Genomic DNA, 20064 nt, shown 5'->3' on the forward strand with positions numbered 1-20064 from the left:
ATGATCCAGTGAAGAACAGCCGGTTCCGTCTCCCCAGCTCTTGACAGCACCAGAGAGTTCTTCACTTGAGCTAATTAGAATGTCAGAGCTGAGGAACGGGCCAAAGTGGAGAACCCTTGGATCTAAAGCGCAGTGAGACAGCACCTGTTGCTCTTCCAGGATGGTCTGAAAATTGACACGTGAACCATCACATGCTTCAAGGTTCCTGCAGTGCTCGTGTCACATCTACTCACACCCGTCCAGAAGCTTTTTATCACCAATTCAGATCAGCTCCAAACTGACGGAATAAGCTGGACTTTCCGCCAGTCTCCTCCTGTGCTGCCATCTTCTTTAAAGAGGATCGAGATTTTGTTTTGGAAACGTTTGGAGCCACTCGGGTGAATTCTGCTGGAACGTCCAAAGACAAATGTCCAAGATGAGGCTATCTGAGCTCTTCGGGAAGCAGAAGAACTAGATTTCTCTCAGCCAAGGTTGGACAGTTGGACTACCTCCCAGATAGTCTCCAAATGTCCAATCATCAGTCACCCCGAGTCTCTCAAGGTTTCAGAATTTACAAAAACAAAAATGGAATGGACATCACTTCAGTGTCGTCACTTCAGTGTTCACTAACCAGTCAAGATTCTGGGCTGGTTTTCAGTCTTAGCACAAAGGTTAGCTTTCTTTAGCCACCATGACCGAGTCCTGAAGAGGGCGAAGCCGAAGCGACTTAGGGTTCAATGTATATATTATAGTTTATTTAATATGTTCACCTGTTTGTGTAGCTTGTTCTTTTTAGAGCACAAAAAAAATCAGTTAGCTAACGTGTTCATGAACAGGAAGTCAAATGGGCCCAGAATACCCATATAATCCAGGGGAGGACTTCATAAAGAGGTTTACAGTCATTACAATTAGCTCCCATCTGCCAGTTTATGACACAGTTATAAATATAATATCAGATGGCGAGTATGGGAGCGTGCATTCTGCAGCAGATTCACTGGAGTCGCTAACGTTTTTCTCCTGTTTGCAGAACGACTCCATTAATTCCATTAAGTCGCAGACTCGCGTTTAAGTCGCCACGCCGCCGCGCTGGAAATCCTCACCCTCTTCTTTCCCCACGCAGTTATCCGTTGTCTCTTCTAATTCGAGTCTCACAGCCTGTAAGCTGGTGCAGATTAGTCGACTTATTCGTAACAGAGGGTGTCTGTTGTCGATTGCCGAGCTTATCCGCCGTGATTAATTCTAAATTTGTACGACTACCAAAGCAAACAAAGGTCGTTCTTTTAAAGAGTTCCGAGCATTAAGAGATACGCGCAATATGTCATCGGCCGTGTGCGTTAGTGGAATGTTTATGTTCCAACGCAACGGAAACTTGGTAAAAGGATTCAACAGTTGTTGTTTGGACCCAACGTTTAAAGAGAGTTTTGGTTGTACGGTGGATGAAAGCTCCCAAAGCTACGCTAGAAATAATTCAATCTAGGGTGCACGTTCGTGCATCTTATTAGGACTGAAGTTCAGGCGTGCTTGTCAGGGCCACGTGAAGCTGTGCACCAGAGTTGGTTTCAGGATGCACAAATTATTGGAAATGGAATAGAAATCAGTGTGAGTCTTTAACGACTGTAGCTGCATGAACCTGGGAGTGTGTTAACCACATGTTGATGCTCTGCTTTGGTTCTGGACATGAGCTGACACCTCCACCCCCCAGGGCGAGATCTGCTCTCCACCCAAAACGGTGAGGCGCAGCTCCCTCTGAAGGGGGCGTGGAGGGTGGGTGGGGGGGGAGCGGGCCCGTTCAGGAGGTCAGCTCTGAGCTGTTGACATCGCTCCCCGGCTGCCCACGGTTCTGGGCAGAACCTCATTATCACGGGGTCCGCTCGGAGCGGGGTGGGCTTCGTTAGGAAGCAGCTGTCAGTGCTGAGGGGGCGAAGGCAGAGGGGAGAAGCGGAGCAAGTGCGATTGGTTCACAGCGGCGCTCAGGGGCAGCTGGCTGCCACGTTATAGTGTGTGTGTTTCCTGGACTCTGTGTGTGTGTGGGTGTGTGTGTGTGTGTGTGGGTGTGGGTGTGGGTGTGTGTATGAATTGCAAGTTTTTAGCGTCTCATTGCTCAGATGTTTCATGTCCGAACATGAGCTGTCTTTGAGGCACGTTTGATTCCAGCATCAAAGCATAAAAGCGAGCGCTTAGTGTAAACATATAAAACATTTAATACTCTCGCCTTAAATGTGAGTTAGTTTAGGATAAAAATGGAGCCGAAGACAAAGAAAGAACAAAAATAGAAGGCCGATTTCTTCATTTTTCGAGCGTTTAAAGTAGGGATGAGGATGAAAGTGCAGGGCTCTTTATGTGTGTTGCGCTCTATCAGTGACCGGAGCTAATGAGCCGGCACGCGCTAGCTGGGATTCAGGCTCGGAAAACTGCTGTTCTGGTTTCGAATTAGAATCCTGGGAATTCCAAAAATAAAAAAAATAAAAAAATCTGGTGTCTGGGAAAAAAACAGAGCAATCCTCTGTGGCACAGCAGTCATTAACTTGTGGGATTTACTGAAATACGATATCCTGTTGAGAAAAAGTTTCCACTCTGATGAGAGCAGTTCTTCCAACTTTACCAATTTTCTGCCCAGCAGAAGCCACGCGAGTCGGGCGGAGGAGCCGCCAATGCTTTCCTATTAGGAAATGTAATGGATATTAAATGATGATGTACAGAGGCGGCGTCTGTGCCGCGGTGGGGCGAATTAAAGCGAGGGGCTAGAGGGATGTAGAAATATTGGAGATGATATGGTTTTATTCAAAGAAAGGTGAGGCGATTACGTAACATGATTCAGACATTTTATGGTTTAAAGGGATTGGGGGCTCCGGAGATTGGGCAGATCATCCAATCACAAGGGCCGCTGTCCCGACGCTTCCTCGCGTCCACGTGGCGAGGAGTCCTTGGGCGAGTCGCTGTGCCGTGGAATGGGCTGAGTCAGGTAGGGTATTTGTCACATAAAATCAATGCCCAATGAAAGATGCCGGACATATTTTACACCTCCCTCTCCACTTTGTCAGTTTCATGCATTTAAAATCTCCCGATAATCACAAACGAGGAGTCGGGGAGCTGCAAAGCTAAATTCCTATATTGGAGGCTAAAGTTAGATGCCTCTGTCTCACCTTGTTCTCTAACTTGCTGCAAACACCAGATGCCAAAATTCCAGGAAATATTTAAATGCTAAAAACACCAAAGTTCCATGAATGTCCCCGAACACATTTACATAAGTTTATGATTGGCAGGCGGCGCGAGACGAGATGTACTCCTCACAGGCTCCTCCAGATACTCCAGTTCAGCGTGTCCTTATTTCACAGTAAAACTTTAACTCGCCTGTGAACAAGACGTTCTCTGTCTGTCCAAACGGCTCCCAGAGGTCAGGGGCCTGTTTTGTCCTCTACTGTGTGTGGGATCAAACTGGAGTTTTCTTTCCCCCACGGTCAGCTTTGTGTAAAAATGCTAAAATAAAACCCCCCTTTGTTGCGCGCGTCACCTGCTTCAGGCTCTTTCACTTTAAAAGGTGAAACAAAATTTGAACATTGAGTCTCCTGATATGAGAAGTTCTTTTTTTTTTCTACTCAGATGATTACCCAGGTACAAGATGCTCAACCATCATGATGCTTAATAGAAATTTTTAGGCTTGACTAGCATTTCAATCACTGCTAGCCTGCTACGCCACAGACAATTTTGTAAAACTTTCAAATAATAAGGAATCCAAGCTCCGGTGGTCATTTAGCTAGCTTTCTAAAAATCCTGCTGCGTGTCAAAACTTTTGCTAGCCTGACACAGTTTCCCTTCGCCTCCCCATCTTTCAGAACGGATCATTAGCTTCCATGTGCTCCCGTTGGTTAGCTACGTTGTTTTAGCAAAGCCGATGTGATGTGATGGGGGAAGGGGGGGCTCCGGAGACTAATTAAACATACTCAAATCTGAAAATCCGTTCAAACACTTCTTGTTTTCAGCGCACAGAGGCGGTGACCCAGGGTTTCATTTAATGTTTCTAAGTATCTATTAATGTTCCGTGGGTTCTGTTTAGAGGTAGGGGAGGCGCAGGAGCAAGCGCTGATGGATGGGAAACATTAGAGGCCCGGCAGGCACTGGACGCTAATATAAAACAGTCATACGGCTATTGTTTTTATTTATCTTTTTGCATATTTTATTACATTTCCCTACGGTGGAATGCGTTTCCGCGAAACCATTTGTTTCCAGTTGCTCTCCAAAACCGCTCTGCGGCTGTCTGTCTCCATGTTATTTGCTTTTTTTCCCCTTTAGTGCCACATGTGATTGTGCAGCTGATGAATGACATTTGCGCTGTTTATCGCCGCATCGTCGTGCGCGGGAGGCTCCCGGCTAGCCACACCCGCGCGATATTTGTGAAAAGAAGGTGGCATTTCGTCCTCTCTCTGCACCATTCGGCTCCCCTCATGAGACAAACGTAGGATTTTCATAGCAAAAGGAAGCACTAAGCAGGCTGAATGCAATCTATTGAAAAGGTGATATGCAAGTGACCTTTAGCGTTCACGGCTCCTTTATCCTTTCTTTCTTTTGACCCAGGAGTTGCTGTAACCACACATAAACATCGCAGATCCTCCAGAGGATGCCAGATATTGGAAGCATCCAGCGGAGCTGCCAGTGACGACACCGATGTTAGGGTTAGGGTGTATTTGCATTTATATTATATAACCCGACCATTACGGGCCGGAATCCCATCAGTCTGTGCGAGCGGAATGACAAAGACGTGACCGCATCTCCAAGAATAATACGGCCTGTGATCAGAGATTGTTTAGCTCTGTGCTAGCAAATCAACGGAGAATGAAAGTCAATATATAAGAAAATAGCGCTGGTTTATTTTAAACACCCGCAATAAGAGTTGATTTGAATATTATCCGTCCATTGTCACGACAGCAGCCCTCTTCAACAAATTGGCATAATAATAATCTCGCCGTCGCCGGGATGAACCCTGGGAGAGGACAAAGTGCAGCATTTGAGATAAGATGCGCTCAGAAGCACTTTAATGTTTTCGCTAATCAAATTCCGAGACTTTGCCAGCCCAGTCATTAATTCTACATCGGCTTCCATTGTCAATCGCAGCCACGTCAGACACAAAACCCCCAAACGAAGGGCTGAGGAGCAATCAATAATAAACTGCCGAAATAGGTTTTATGAGAGGAATGTCTTTGGAATGAGATCACTGTTGCCGCGTTTGACACACTTCATTTCATCCTCATCTGTCAAGTTTGGCCTCTGATGACGGCGGATGCGTGTGGCTTAATGGATGAGTCGTGACAATTTTTAAAGTTTGAACGCCGTGTGAGTCGAGAAGCTTCTTTTGAGGAGGGAGCACAGAACTCTCCTCATCGCTCCTCTTTTAGCCATCCAGACTGGAGCCAAAGAGCTCATTTCTGTCTAATTTGCCATCATGAGTAAAATGTTTCAGACTGAAGAGCGAGTGGAGATGCAACCAAGTCATGAATCATTCCCGCTCGTTGACTATTGCACTCTTCCTGGAACGGCCCCCTCACAGAGGACATGGCCACCAAGTAATTATCAGCCACGTCCAAAAACTTTTGCAGCTTTTGTATTTAATTGTCAGTCATGGATGCTGATCCAATCCAAATACCAGATATCCGCATGTTCCTGGACCAGCACTAGGGACGCACACACCGGCTCGTTCTCACTCAGACGGGAAAAAACACGTATTGTGCAGCCTTGACTTTTTAAGAAAACTAATGAGGATATTAGGCGTGAATATTGTTGTTTGCTAATCAGATCCAGGAGGCAGCATTTACGCATAATCTGGGTTTAATTAAGAATAATTAGCTTCCACGGGGGTCCAAATTTAGAACACAAAGCCTCACCGAGGATGAGTACGGAAGTATGTGGGCTACGCCAAAACATCCATCCAACATTTAGTGTGACTGGAGCGATCTCCTCACCTGGAAAAGTGCGATATTTCTTTGCATGTGACTGAAGCCTCATCAGTACGCGCAGTGATCCTGAGACAGGTTAACCCCGGGGCTGTCGAACCACTGCAGTTTTTAATCACAGGGCCTCTGTGGATTCATTTAGATTAATCACGATTCATTTCCATTCATTATTCATCCTGTGCTGCTTTCCTGGACCATAAAGACCCATGACAGAAGCAGCTGTAGATACTTGAGGCCTGTTTCACATTTAAACTATAAAACAACATACAACTATAGTGACGAGAGGTCAAACTTTTAATTAAAAAGTAGTTGTGACTCCTGAGATGCAGCTTGCTAAACCTCTGTCGAGCTCGTGTCCCGGGCGATATTGACCAGTCTGCTGTATTTGGGAGCCGCACGTCAATTGTGAGAGGTCGACCCTACGGCGTTCCATGAGGGAGGGAGGGGGGGCATCGCCATTTTCCTTTCTGCCGAAAACTAGCAGCATAGCCGCGGGTGGAAAAGTGCTAAATGGTGCGTTTTAATTGTGTTTATTATTGTTATTTTTTAACTTTATTTATTTTTAACTTTTATTTGTATTACCAGCCCTCAGTGCTTTAGCCGAAAGTGTGTTTTCTTTCCTTCTAAATCTTGATTAAACTGCTGAACCACAGCAAACACAGATTATAAGAAAGTCATTTCGTTAAAGGTTCGTTTAAACAAACAACAAAAAAAAGCAGCGCGTTTCAGGATCGCACAAGACCGGAATAGAAACAGAACCTCTCACACTCGCGTTGTTACATTAGAAGCACAGCGGCGAACATGGCAGTTACGTTGCCGTCGTCGTCTTCATCCTCGTTACGCCTCTTGGCGAGCAAAACTGTCTCTGACATGAAAATCAAATCACGGAACTGCGATAAATGCTTCATTAGCGCCGCTTTCATCGAACCCGAAATACGCAACCCAGTGAGTCATCACGTGTGAACTTGCACGTGTCACTCATCCACGCTTGGCGCTTCACGCTACCGTTACGGCCTCCCAGTGTAAGTGATCAGGGATAAAAACTGCATCCAGCTCTCTGCCTGCGCATGGATCACACCCTCAACATCTGGCCTCCATCGGCCTAATTATTGCGAGTAATGAGATGCTAATTCCAACGGCTCATGCGCCATGCATGAGCCGCCAGATTCATGTGAAACTGAACTTTATGACAAAACTAATAAATAAAACATTTTACTGGTGGTAAACATTAAACAAAATGGGGGAGAGACGCGGGGCGAGATGATTAACTGTGCCTTTACACCATCATGCTTGTGCCTGAAAGATGGTTTCTTCTGCCCGACTGTTTACTGGTTTATGAGGAGAGTGATGGGCCATTTCATTACCTCCGTACTAATTAATGCACAAAATTAAGCAGCCTTTGATCAATTGTTGGAGGCCGCTGTTTTCAGGGATTTCATTATTTAACTGCTAAATATGCAGCGAAGGACCGAAGCGGAAATGCGGGAAAACTTTAAGATGGAAGGATTACCGCTGTTGGATTCCAGCTTCTGTCTGTTGTCAGTAGCTTTACGCCTAAAAAAGGGAATTGTTGCTGGTAAAACCGGAATGCAACCTTTTAAGTGGAGCTCCCGCCAAATGCAGACCAGGGGGACGAGGCAGAGCTCTGTACCTCATCTTGACCCCTGTTGCTAACTTGTTAGCTCGCTACTGACTATTGCTATGAGTTGTGATATCATAGATGACAACGGCCCGACTGTAACGAGATGAAAAGGTGAAAATCGGCACCTGCGGCAGCACATGAGACAACAGTGAATCGAGCCCACTCTCGTATGAGGACGGAGACGCTAGCTTTGAGCAAAAGTGTAAAAATCTTCCCCTCTAACTGGACATGCATCGTCCAGGCACCTCTGGCCTGCGTGAAGAGGAGATCTCTGGAGACCGGTCCCACATAAATCACTTAACGGCTGCAGTTTGGCTAAATCCACCCTGCATTAGCTAAATCTTTCCTTATCTTCGATAGTGTCTGTGAAATTGTATATCGGAGGTGGTGGCGAGGTGAGACGAATGGTCAAACGGCGGAATCGCAGCAGCAGCGCTGTAAACAACCCCCCTTTTGTGAGCGGTGGCATTTAGAAAACGCAGATAATGCAGCACAGTGTTCACGATAAAGCGCTCCGGCAGGAAGGGCGGCCCGGCCGTGATCATACAGAAGAGCAGCAGCCAGCAGGCCTGTGTGTTCCCGCTGCTCTTGTTATTGGCTGGCTGGCTGTGAAGTTTTCATAGAGCTTTTTATACCAGACCCCCAGCGGGTCAGGATCCCTTTCATGGTGGATCTGGTGGCGGAGTGGCCTGCTGCAGTTTATTTAACTTTTCAACGGCCACTTCGGAGCTGGCAGCGCACCCCCGCTCCGTGTTTTCGGAGGGAAATGCCACCGCGCCCTTCACACTGCGAAGGTGGACGTACGCGGTGGCGAGAGAGCGGCGCTCACTTCGCAATTACTCTCTCCTTTCTGCTGTCAGAGCCGCCAGAGAGGCAAATCTCTTCCAGCCTACCAGGAAACAGATTTCCTCTCAGCAGAATTTGAATGGAGCTCTTGACTCTGCCGGGCGGCTGGTTTCTGACTTCATCACAACCAGATCGAAAGGACGGCCCAACGGCGGCGGTAGAAGTTCTCTGATTCTGAAATGAACAGAGCAGCTTTTGTATTCGCTGCGTATTCCAATAGGATTCAGGATTCCCAAAGTTACTGGGAAGGATCTGGGGAAGGGAGCAGGCGTACGAATGATGTGTAGTCCGAGGCAGAGATCAATGTTATAATATAATATTTTTTTTTAAAAACGGAGTTACGTTTTCTGGGATTTTCACTGCTAAGTTGTTCATTTCACCCCATTTCTCTGAGGGGAGCATAACAGATCAGACTTGATCCCATCCAGGCTTTAGGAAGGTTTCAGGTGATGATTGTGGATTCCTAAACAGATCCAGGTGAGTTATTACTTCGTCAGGTTTTTCCATCGTTGGGCCCCATTAAGACACACCAGGCTCCGAACACTCCAGTCCAAAAGGGTTTGGCCACAGGCCCGTCTGTAGCCTCTGTAAAGCCATTCTGACAGATATTTAGCGGCTGGTGGCGTACGTCTGCCTCTGGCCCTGACATATGCTTAATGCACGGAGCAGTCGTAATGCACCTGCAGCGGCCATGTGGCCTTCGCCCGGTTGGAAAATAATGGGCCGGGCCTGGCAGAGTCAAGCGTGCGCGATCGCTGCCTCGAGAACACCGGGGACGACTGGCGACTCCGGTCAGAGGTGATTATCCATCTGCGCTCTTCTGCCACTCAGCATGTCAGGTTTCACTTCAGTGGGTTGAGTGTCTGCGATGTGCAGTTTGGACACGAGGCGGGCTGCTTCACCTGTCCTGCGCCGGCCTCGTTCTTCTCTTCTCCACGCTCCGCAAATGGCCGGAGTCGATTGGAAAATGGTTCATATCACCTCTGACTGGAGTAATCATAGTTTAAATGCTCATTTAGTTGTTCTCAATTGACCGTTACATACTACAGGATGTCTTTCTTGGCATGTTTGCGCAATTTATGGAACATTTGTTGGACTGACTTAGTTCCAAACCACAACAGGAACTACTGTAATGGAGGGCCGTGCACCTATAAATGTAAACATCAGGTGAAATGCAACAATCTGCTCCTCCTATTAGACACAGTGGGCTGTTACAGCTTCTGGAGACAAATGCGGGGTGGCCAGGGAGCCCAAGTGCATAAATGTTAATGCTTCTTGTCTATTAAACAGTTAGCATCATCATCATGCTATAATTAAGGTGCGTGGATATTAGATGTGACTAAATGCGACTGCCGGGGCAGCTTTATGGTGGTGTAAATGCAGGAAATGAAAGTAAAACAGCCATTACGGGAAGGTTCCCCGAGGAGCTTTTCTGTGCCCGACTTTGAGTGATTCATCAGCAAACGTCGCCGTATTCTTCTGAAGGCAACATTATCCTCGTGAAGCTGCAAGGAGTCTTAAAGACCAACTCCCAGTCTGAATTATTCTCTTCTTACTGGGGTCTCTGGCACTCAATCTCCAGCTCTGTCAATCGCGGGGATTCGAATCTATGCGACAAATGTAAAACAAGGACAACTGTCAGCCGTGAGCTGGTTACCGCCTGCACACTGAGGCATAATGATGCATAGCCATCACGCTTAAGCCCAGTCCAGGGTCTACATATGGAGAAGGTGTCAGACGCGGCAAAGAAAATTATGCAGTCCACCGGTTTGCTGTCTAGCGTGGCATCTCGGCAACACGAGCCTTCCTCCGAACGGAGGGATGACATGTTTGTGATGGAGCGCACACCTAGGAATACAGATTTGTCCTTTACCCCCGACTAGCCTACTGAGGAGGGTCTACTCTGAATGACCGATTTGAAATTTCTGACGCATTTTTCACTGGACGGACGATCAAAACGATTTCTTCACCGTTCAGTTATTGCGAACCGACGTACTGTAGAACAAAAGGAGCAATTAAAAAAATAGCAAAAACAGTTAGCAACGCAAGAAGCTGGATTCGTTCTCAAAAACGTCTCTTTTTTGAGGAAATGTAACGATCAATGAATCTGCTGTTTAACACAAATCTGGCAGTACTGAATCCAGGACTGTGAAAGCAATACTGGTAGTTAAGCTGTTAGCCGCCCTAAGAACTGTGCTCATATGTTCCTTTGATCTAATAGCGTGGTAATACTCAGCCCTGACGATGAGCAAACAATGTGTTATCCATAAACTGACAAAAGCGTCTTAAAAGGAAAGCTTTTATACATTCTAGAGTCCCACATGAATAAGTGTGACTTTTGAGACGAAGAGGAAAATAACCTGTAATAATTTGTCCCTCCAGTCATGTGGAGATACTGCTCTGGTGTTCCACTATTTGTCACTGTCAGCCTCCAGACTGGGGATATGAGAAGGCGGCAGAGAGAACGGGAGCAGTGGGGGGGTGGGGGGTTGGAGTGGCAGTGAGAGGAAGGAGAGTGTGAAGAAAACGCTGAATTATGTGATTAAGAATAATGAGTAAAAAATTGCATAAAGCCTTCTCCCAAATCACATATCAACTCGGCGGCTGGCATTATCCCTGAAGCATCTCATCAGTCCTGGACCCGGTCCCCCATCGTTCCGCAGTGCAAGTACACGTGCGCCCACCCACACACGCGTACACAGCCACAGCATCCCATTAGCGGTTAACACAGCAGCCAATGTCTTCCTCTCGGTCTCATTTTGTCCCTCTCTTCCTCTTTCTCCCACCTACTCTTCCCTCCTCTGTATTTAGAGAGAGGTCCCGAACGTCCACGGCTGCTGCCGCTCTGGTGGGCGCGGCCGGCCAGGCCCCCTTATCGCCAAACCGATGTTTGAAGAGGCACCTCGATCACAACTTGGAGGGAACATCCAATGCACATTAATCAGAAGGATTTGGGCTTTATTTGCTCTGCACTTGTTCTGCCTGGCCACAGTGCACAGCAGTGACAGCAGGGTCGACTGTATCGACCCTGACGCCACTGGCTCCCCCAGTGTCACCTATTGGTTGTGTTTTTGGTTCATTTTGACACATTTAAATACAAACGCTTGGCAGAATATCTCCAATTCTGATTGATGTTGGATAAATTAGGGATGTGCAAAGACGCCGTGCCGTCTCCGGGTGTATTCTCATCATCGTTTTGGCCCCTTTTAACACTAATCCTTGTCAAATTGGCGGTCAGCACCTGACAGAAAAGCACCCTGTGTGTCCATCACTGTCAGTAAGAGTGTGAATTGTTTAGGAGGCGCATCGCAGCAAAAGAGTGATGTGGGAGGAAGGAGGGAATACACAACAGCAGGATAAAAGTGAAGGTTTGGCAACGGTGACCACTGGGTCATCAAACTGCTCCCAAATGTCGCCGTTTGTGTCCTCTGTTGGACAGCTGACCTCCTGAAGGACGTGTTTCTGTCTCTCACCCAGTGAGTGCGGCTATAGACCCCAATTAGCAGGAGCAGATGGATGGATAAATGGAGGGATGCATGGACGGGAGAAGTCATACTTCCCCCGGTACATCTGTGTGTTGTATGTATTATTTTTCCTCTTATTTGTTTTTACTTGTCTTTTCAGTCTCCGATAGCATTTATTCACATGTCATACTGCAACAATTCTGTTCTTCAAAGTAGTTTGTGAGGCGAATCAACATTTATTAGGTGTTACATCACACAGAATTGCCTTTTGTTGACTCAAATCAAGTTGAAAGTTTATGGTGAATTATCGCAGCATATCTGCAGTTGTAAAATTGTGGATATTCCTCGTCTCTGACATTTATCCAGCTTCATTTACTCCAGTTTCAGACAGAGAGGCCTTCAGCAATGTGACTGATGGTTTTTGGAAGGAGAACAAATGAAAAAATCATTGATAACGTTGCATGACTTGCACGATTACGCTAAATCAGATCGGAATAACAGTTATTTTCTCATGAAACATAGACGTAATCTCACACAGTGAATCAAATCATTTCAATAAAATCAAAATTCAAACTTCCAGACCCCCGCAGGTCCCACTTCAGAAAGCAGCTTTAAACTGTAACAGGTTTACCGTTGGTGGAAAATATAATAAATATAAACGCTGAAGCAATTTTACTCTGTCAAAACCCCAAATGTTAGCCGCAGATTTACAACAGCAAGCCAATACGCAATAAATAGAGTACAAACATTGTAAATGAAGAGAAGAATGGTGTTTCACTTCAACATGATTGACTTAAAGTCTCACAAAATAACCTAAAATAATCTGCCAATGGAATTAAAAACACAAATATGTGAGAGAAGAACGGTGGAGTCGCTGTGAGTTTAACTTAAGGGTAATAATGCTGGCACTTAAAGGGTAATAAACGGTGCGTGTCAGAGGACACACGTCTTCATCTCAGCGTGACAGAAAGCTGGAATCATCCACTCTGAAGCCCAATCTGTGTTCTCCCCTTGCGTGTTTCATATTTCTTCCCCCCATTTTGTTTCCGTCCATCTCTCCTCTGCCAAACCAATCACCTGGGAGGACATCACTATTTCACAGTGTGAAAAAGAGAGGACGACAATATCTGTCAGTTTCTTCTCTCGCCCTCCACATCCTTTCATTTTTCTCTTTTTTTTCTCCTTGTGAGGGGTGTTTGTTGCGGCGTACTCTGCCAGTATTGCTTACAGATGTAATATAAAGAGTGGTTCATAATTAAGTTGAGGTTATTATTATTATTGTTATTATTTTGGAACATGAAAGGTTTGGGAATATTCCTGCTGTTGCCTGTAAGGGTGACATCAGGTCTAAATGTGAGTATTCCCCTGCTTCTCTCCCAGTCACTGCTGGGAACGACCCCAGCTGCCCCAGTGACCCCAACAAGGAATAAGTGTCAGATGATGGATGGATGTTGTTTATCATCGAAATCTGACTTGCTGCCAGGATGGCGGCGCTCTAATGGCAGCGTTTTGTTTGCTTTGAACATGGGATTCAAACCTGAAGGTCATGGATCGGAATATTCTTTAAAGCATCTTTTGTGCAGGCGAGAACAGTGCGTGAGGTTTTCATTCTCCCTTAGAAATGTGGCTGCGGATTTTCAGCTGTATTTACCAAACAGCTTTGTTGCATTGACCCCTCCCAGTTCAGCAACGTTTGAAAAATAAATTTAAAAAAAAAGCTCTGAAGAAATGTAACTATTTAATGACAAATTGATAGATCCAGTGTGTTTTCTAGGGGATTTTTTTTTGTCCTGCATTCCAACGCAAATGTGAAATTTATGTTCACAAGATGAGCGATTACAGCCTCCTGGTGCAATCAATGCAGACAAAGTGTTTTTTTTCCCAGCTGAATATAAATATGAACGTTTATGAAAAACATCACTGGTAGGGGAAAAAAAGCATATTTTTGATTATTCTGGTTTCCGAGTTTAATTCCTCCCAGTGTTAAAGTCAACAGTCTATATGAGAAATGTCTCTTGAAGACCTTTTTCTCTAAAGCACCCATGTTTTGTTTGCCAGCACATTTAAGGCAAATTTCCAGGCCGAAACCTACGTCAAGAATATAAGAATACATTACTGAGGCAGATCTTAAAATAAATAAATGCTCTGGGCACAAATCCTGAAGATGTTATCACCAGTGACATTGAATATTACACCTAAAAAGGCAAAGATACCAATACTGGGTTTTGAGGAACACACACACACACACACAGGCGCATACACACGGACATACACACATCTTTGTATTTTGGCCTTTGTGGGGACTTTCATAGATATATGACATTAGCCAGCTCCGTACCCCTTAAGCAGAGGGGACCAGCCAAAATGGTCCTGCTTTGCAACAATGTCCTCACTTTGTTAGTAGAATTAGTCTGTTGTTCCCCGATATGTCGCTAATGCAAGGAGACACACACACACACACACACACACACACACACACACAAACGCGTGTGTGTGACACTGCACCCTGACAAAGAACAAAAAGGAGGTTTGGATTGGGAGCCCCCCTGCAGAGAAACCATTACCAGGTGTTCCTTTGGCAGAATTGTCTTGAGTCGAGTGACAGGAATTGGAAGAAACCCTCAAAAGCATCGAAGCTTTTTTTCTTTCGTCTCTTTTTTTTTTTTGCTGTTGAACATTTCTTCCCGGCAGTATGAAATCCCGAAAATGAGAAATGTGAGCGCTCCTTTTTTATTTTTAATGTTTCATTATCATTTATGTTTGCGAGGCGGCCTCAAACCGACTCTTTTCTGCGCTTCCCCATACATGGCGTGGTGTGCTCGTGCAACGAGGGTAAAACAAAACAGTTTAATCACGCTACAAACCCTAATGCAGCGTTGCACAGCAGCGGGCCCCGTCAGGGGAGCCCAGGCCTCCCAACTGTGTCTCACATGAGCAGTCCAGTAAAATTAGTTGATGATTGATCCCATTCTAGTGGGAATTTAACGTCCCTTTCTTCTTCCTCCCTTTTCTTACTCCTAAACAGATATTGTATTCAAATAGAAGAGCAGTCATTGACTTGGTAATCCCCGCGCCTCTGTAGCTGACAAAGAGGAGAAGTCAAGTGTTGTTTGTCTGCGCGCCACGCTTATCTCCTCCAGTCCCTGCAGGTTGGCCTTGTCAATGCCTGTAGCTTGGAGCTACGCGTAGCTGTCTCAGATATTAAAGAGCGCTATCTCTGAGGTGGCCATTTGGGGAGACAGGTCTCACTTTTTTCCTTTTTTAGACCGCCCCCCCACAAAGACCCTTGGCCTTAATATTATTGGGTGTTTTTGACCCCGTCAGACTGAATGCACTTTTGAAAGAATCAGTTTATCTCTCTGTATATGGATTTCACTCAATCACTTTGTGGGGATTTCTTAAACTTGTTTTTTATATCACACTGTGACACAAGCTTACTGTCTTTATTTCTTTCTTTTTAAAAATCTATTTATGTTTGTCCCAGCAGCTCTGCATGTGCCCATTAAGCTGTAATTAAATTACAAGTCCCAAATTTAATCTCTGTTTGCTTAAGTCCAGTGGTCTGTTATGTACTTATTAAGGTAAATTGTCTCTGAAAATGATTCTAATCGAGGTTTTGGGATCATGTCAGCAAGACTCCTGCTGGGTGGAACTGTCTAATTACACTAAAGTGCATCTTGATGGGAGGGGTAGCCCCTCACACCTGCTTCATCCAATCAGCAGACACGACAGTCAAGCAGGCATCCCAGCCAATCACTTGAGGGGCAGATCAAAGCAATGAAAGGGGAGATCAAAAGGAGACGGATACTCGGCAAAGGTAGCTCATTGTACTTTTGCTGGAACTGACCTTGTTTCCGTTGATGCTAGTCAACCAGAATATGATTGTGGGACAGATAGAATGTCCTACCAGACATCCAAGGTGGAGGAGGAGCATCCAGCAATCGATAATCACTAAGAAAATTCAAAAACCCGATTTACTTTGATATTTTATGCAATCCATCTTGCTGTTTGCAGGGGATATACATGCACTGTACGGTGCCCTACACAAATGAATCTTCTGAAAGTCTTTGTCCAGGACAGTTTTGGTTTACTTACTGTTGTCTTTCCTCAGGAAATTGAGTGGAAATCCTCCTTCAAGGTGGGTCATTACCCAAGCCGGGCGGAGTGATTTCATGGCAGCAGATTGGAAAATGGCCCTTTGTAGCACCTCCATTTACATAGGGAAATGCTGATGGTTGGCAAGAACAAACGCCATCGTGGACGGAACCGTGCTGCCTGTTGTCTCTCCCTGACACTTGATAGTAGTGCACGTACAATTATGCATAATGCACTAATGGCGGTTTCTCGTAGCTGTCAGAAGAGCTGCGGCTAAAGTGTTTCCTTTGCAGATAACTTGATGCTCATGCCGCCACGTTTTGAGTTGTGCTGACAGCAGCACCCTTGACAACAAAATAGCATCATATCAGCTGAATTCCCGTGTTGGCCATCCTCGCTGTTATTGGATGAAAAACTTTCAAATTGCTCCTTTGAAAATGATTATTAAAGTTTTTGGTGTCTTGCAGAAATAAAAAGGTAGAAATATCAATTTTGAAAAAGACAGCGCGGCGTGTTAAACACCTGCAATTATTAAAGTTTCATCCGCGGTGGCTGTAAAATAAAAAAGGTGATGCTTCTCCTACTTTTAGGAGCAAAGCAGACATGAAGTATTTATGGAGATCTATATTTCATGCTGTCTGGTCCGTGCGGATTACTGCGGGACACATTAATGGGCAGAAGCAGCCATTACAACAACAAGCTGATGAAAAATTCATCATGTTTTCTTGCTTAACTCTGTTAACTGTGTCAGAATGTATTTAGCGACAGCAAAATTTACAGTTTAAATAAAAAGAAAAAGGCCAGACGTGAGTTATCACATGGGCTTAATGCACACTCTAATGTCGTTTTATTCATCAGCGTCATTAAAAGTGAAACACGGGCTTCTTAATGTTGCAGAAGCCAACGACACAGCGGCGTTAGATCATTTCACAAATCCCCAGTGCCAGTTTTAAACCAACAAAAGTCTAATTCATGTCAAGTATTTTCATTTATTGAATAATTTAAGTGGGTTATCAATGTCGGGGAAAGGCGTTGAGAAACACATTTTTAGTGAAATATATTTAATTTAGTGTGTGCAATAACTGGTTTCTGCTGAACATTTTCAGCCTGACATCGCTGCTCACAAGTTCTGCTTTGCCGAATCTCAAAGTTGTTGAGAATAAAGTCAAACTTTAATTTCATTTCAAGGTTGTTTTTTTTTCCTGCAGTTTAGCTCGGTGCCCTTGATACAAACTATCTTTTGAAGAAAATAAGAAATTCATGTCTCTTGTCATTAATTATATCAATTATATGAGTCCCCCCCCCCCTTCAGTGTAGTCAGCTCTCACACCAAGAGCGCCTTGAGTGGCATTGAGACAAAGTTTTTGAATTAGAAGCAGCATTTTTTTTCACTCAGAAGCCATTTGTAGAGAGATTGCATTTATTCTGTGCCCCCCTTCAAGTCCTTGCGGCACAATTCTGGGGCTGTGACGTTTCTTGATAGTCTCTAGGCGTCTGTTCGCAGTTCTGAAGGTTTTTTTTCCCACAGCTAAACACTAGTTACTTGGATCGAATGTGTACAGTAAGTCACACTTTGCACTTTACAGAAGGAGAAAATAACCGAAGGTGAATCATCGACTGGCAGGAGGCGGCTCGCCCGACAAAAAAGTGATTGGATTTCAGAAGCCCTCCTCCAAACGTCGAAGCCACGTTGCTTTTTAATTTAAAATTATCTCGGTTTTTCCCTCCCTCTGTGTGTAATAAAGACGAGGGTCAGCGTGTGCCCCCCCATGTTCTGGCTCTCCCCCCTTCAGTGGCATCAGTTACCCGTCTGCCAGGCATCAGGCGTCGTCCATTCGCTCCCGACGACATCCCACTGTTCTCGACGTTGACTGGCAGGTCGAGCAGCGAGCACGGGCAGGAAATCAATAGCGGAGGACCTCCAGACAGTACAGGGGGAGTCTTCAAGGAACTGGCCTGCTGGACACTGCCAATCACCAAACACAAAATGTAAGGCCAGTCAGCCATGAACAGATGCTATCTCCAGGCAGAAAAGGCGGCTCAGAACATAGATGGGTTTACGTTGGGGGAGGAAAAGTTTCCAACAGAAGGATAGAAAGTTTTCTGCAAATTTATTTGCATCACTTAAGCTCATTCATATGCTAAAACTCAAGTGGAGTCGAGGACCTGTGGGATTTGGTATTACCAAATGTCGGCTCTCTATCTTAGCATGCAGTTGCACCAGGTCTGACAGTCTAAGCATGACGGAGCAAGCTTATTAGCATCAAGTAAGCCATTTCTAACCAGTGAAAGACATAGATGCTCACAAAGAATATACAGCCTTCACCCTCGAGCCTCTTAGAAATATGGCCTGAGGGACCCTTGAGGCTTAGTGGAGTTATGGATTGGTCCTGCATGGAGACGGTTTTTGCAAATAGTTTTTAAAGGATGCTCTGTTGGGTTCTGTTGGCCCGCCACCAAAACCAGCATTCCAACAGAAATGGTTGCCGTAAATCAGAAAAAAAGGGTGCACTTTTCTTAAATACGGGTCTTCGCGACCGTTCATCGTTCAAGCCAAGATCATATTGTTGTCCTTCAGGCGCCGCGTGGTACTTGTGTTTCACTGCCCTTGCAGTTTTATCCTCGGCGCCCGCCTCACAATCAGCGACCTTAAGAACTCGGTCATCTATCTCACTGGTCATAGTCTATTGAGATGATTCATTGTGCGCAAGACTCAAGGGGGTGAACTTGTTGAGATAACAGAACAAAGATCACAGCACAGTTTTACACGTTGGTAACATAATACACCTTCACCATGCATTGGCCTCCCCTCAGAGCCTGACTGGTTATACATTTGAATGCCTTTCAGCTCCATCACCTTGGGCTACCGCCACGCACCTGCCTTTCACATATAGCCAGACACAAAATAAAGCCTCATCGCATTTCTGTGGCAATTAACTTCCCTGTGCAACAGTGACGGCAAGTAAAGGCACGCTCTCCCGGATCCTGACAGAAACGTGCCACACCACATCAAAATGCCAGGCACATTCTTTCTTGCAAGCATCGGGCACAAATGCATGAGCAACCCTGCGCACGTGTCACAACAATATAGCCGCGCTCCTTGTGAACTGTGTTGTTGCTGACAATCGCGGCCTGCTACCGGCTGCCCGTCTTTTTACGATCTATTTCGAGAATGTGCTCCTATTGCCCCAAGAGGCGCCGCACCTCAAGGCTGTGGATGTTTGGGAAATGGGCCGCAATAAAATGGGGGGGCAATAGTGGGTAAGGTTAATGAGACGGCGGCACCTGAAACTGTCCTTGCTTCACTATCAACAGCTCAGGTTTGCTTCTAGAACAATAGGGCAGGTGAGGCCAGCAGAGGTTTCTGGCCGTTCCTGATGGTGTTTTGCTCAGGACTTTGCAATAACCTGTAATCTTAATCCCAAACCCAACATACTAAGACATAGCCTGCAGTATTCACACATTTTGTAAAAAGCCTTCAAGAGCCCCTACATCAAAGGAAGGATCCTAATCCTTTGGCGGCACTTGACCAAGCTTCATCATGTGATGGCGTGGGAGGGAGAATATGTTGCTCCTTCAAATCGTCTTTTACCATCTGGGAGAATTCTGCAATGGTTTGGCTCTACACCCATCGCAGTGTTTACCGACTGATTCATCCCGCTGCTGTCTAAATAAACACCATTTCCCAGCATCATCATGCAATTGAACTCCAAAAAAGAGTCGGATCCCTTCTCTGAAGGACAGTCCAGGCTTCACCACATGTATCGTCACATATCAGAGATTTTCTTTTTGACGAAAAGAATAAATTTACAGATTTTTTTTTCTGATTAACTGTTTGTTCTGAGAAGCATACATAAAGTGTTGTGAAGGCTCCCCAAACAATGCATTCCAAACAATCCGAAGGCAGGATTGGGGTTCTGCATCCCTTACATTCTCGGCTGGTAAAGGGGAAGAGCCAGAAGGTTCTGCTTCATTTTAAGAAAGTTATGTTTCTGCTCAGAATCTATGATACAACCTGTAGTGGTCTGTTACTTTGTTGCATCTGATTTCCAGAATATCAAAAAAATTATATGAGGAACATGACTTTGAGGCT

General features: G+C 45.4%; 1 long non-coding RNA gene across 2 annotated transcripts; it reads left to right on the forward strand.

Moving 5' to 3' along the window:
* The first annotated feature begins 2240 nt into the window (after positions 1–2240).
* LOC115247355 (uncharacterized) lies at positions 2241–4757 on the forward strand. 2 transcript variants are annotated; one of them, XR_003886427.1, is made up of 3 exons: positions 2241–2285; positions 4270–4432; positions 4552–4757. It is a non-coding gene; the product is annotated as an uncharacterized lncRNA (long non-coding RNA). The 2 variants fall into 2 exon arrangements; XR_003886428.1 differs by lacking the exon at positions 2241–2285 and adding an exon at positions 2817–2941.
* Positions 4758–20064: the final 15307 nt, after the last annotated feature.

The sequence above is a fragment of the Takifugu rubripes genome, chromosome 20 (genome assembly GCF_901000725.2).
Source record: "Takifugu rubripes chromosome 20, fTakRub1.2, whole genome shotgun sequence".
NCBI classification, from domain to species: domain Eukaryota; kingdom Metazoa; phylum Chordata; class Actinopteri; order Tetraodontiformes; family Tetraodontidae; genus Takifugu; species Takifugu rubripes.